Source organism: Atta cephalotes, assembly GCF_000143395.1.
Source record: "Atta cephalotes unplaced genomic scaffold scaffold00016, whole genome shotgun sequence".
Classification (NCBI taxonomy): domain Eukaryota; kingdom Metazoa; phylum Arthropoda; class Insecta; order Hymenoptera; family Formicidae; genus Atta; species Atta cephalotes.
The window spans coordinates 3,893,517-3,895,237 of NW_012130080.1; the positions used below are offsets into that span (position 1 = coordinate 3,893,517).

Consider the following 1,721-nt stretch of genomic DNA (forward strand, 5'->3'; position numbering starts at 1 on the left):
TATATATATATTATATATATATATATATATATATATATATATATATGTGTATATATCATTATTTTACGCCTCCTTTTGTAATGTAGAAATAAAAAATTGCTTTTTTATGTTTGAATCATTAATAAGTACTTTAGAGATCGTATAGTAATATAATGAGAATTTCTCTGTTTAAACGGAATGATGAAATTTTGTCTCTGCACAGTGAATTATATCTTGTTGGTACAAACGTAATTAACGTCCTTGTATACCTATATAGTTCTCGAAGAGAGAGAACGATGAGCAAGAGCGATTCTCCCGGGTGACGTATTTCATAGTTAGAACGTCACGATAAGAAACAATGAAATACGGAGAACGATTATACGAGAATCCTTTGTTATATATCTCTATGAATATATGATACTGCAATACGCCACATATCGATGTAATCTTAAGATACAAATATTAAATATGTTAGACTTAAATAGTAAATTTTACAGTTAATATCTGAATACCATGGCTTAAAATAGAAGGAAGTAGCTCTAAAAGCTATCGATCAGCAATTCTTACTAGCAATTCTTTTTTAAATGAAATGAGAAACCTTATATGCGCTCTATGATCTGTTTACGATGACTTGCAACCCGTACAGTATGATAAGTGTTGACACGTATAAACTGTAGTACATAGCTCATCAATATTATGTTTCTCGAAACTTGTTAAATTTAAATTTATTGTAAAGTTAGACTTTAATATAAACGAGGAAAGTGTAATGTTTTACTTTTTTGTCAATCAATAACAAATTTAACATATAAATTTTAAATATAAATTTGTAAATTTAAATTTGTAAAATAAATACTAATATTTTTATAAATATTTTTTCATATAATGTTATACAAATCTTTTATCTAATTATAAAGCTATAATTTGTTTAATTTATTTATAAATCTATTTTTAAGTATGCTATTTTTTTCTAATAATTTGGAGTTTACTATAAATAAATTCAAAATATAATAAATCGCATGCCCTCATTTTAATGTCAATGTTGCTTTAAAATACAAGCTTAACAGAAGAAATCAAGATAATTTTAATGGTAGACTTTAACAGAAGTTGATTTAATTGTAGTGTAATTAAATACCAAATGACAAAGCGGCTAATCTAATTGTAATAATTAAGAGAGAGTTATTTGAATTACAACAGAATTCGTATTTGTATTATGATTGTAATTAACAATTTCTTATTCTTGTACAAATAACAATTGTACAAAGACAATTCTTTTAATAAAGAAAAAACAATTATTATTAAAAAATATTATATATTCACATTTTTTTTCTTACATCAGAGCTTTAAAATAAACGATAGTCTAATAATATAATGTAAATATAATATACAATGTACAAAAAAAAATATATTGTTTTATTACAAATTAAATTCATACACATATATAAATTCTTTTTTTCTTTCTGTCTCTGTTAAATTGGAAAAAATTATATCGCATATAGACAAACGTATCTGTCATTAGATATCTTGGAAGAAACGTTCTATCTGCCACAATGTATATAATAGTACTCGTACTTGGTAGCTATAATTGTTAATTCAAACTCAATTTACCAAGGCTCTTGACCGCGATATCGCATTTCGCGCGGCCCGTCATACGAAGGAGGAAATGAAAGCCGCGAGAATTGCATTCCGCTGTTAACGGAATTGCGTGCCACGAAATTTTGATCGATGTATCTCTCTCTCTCTCT

At 25.9% G+C, this 1,721-nt stretch overlaps 1 protein-coding gene across 1 annotated transcript in view; it reads right to left on the reverse strand.

Annotated features, from left to right (window-relative positions):
• LOC105618312 overlaps nt 1–1,721 on the reverse strand; it is a 6,774-nt gene that overhangs the window by 3,989 nt on the left and 1,064 nt on the right. The window lies entirely within an intron of this gene.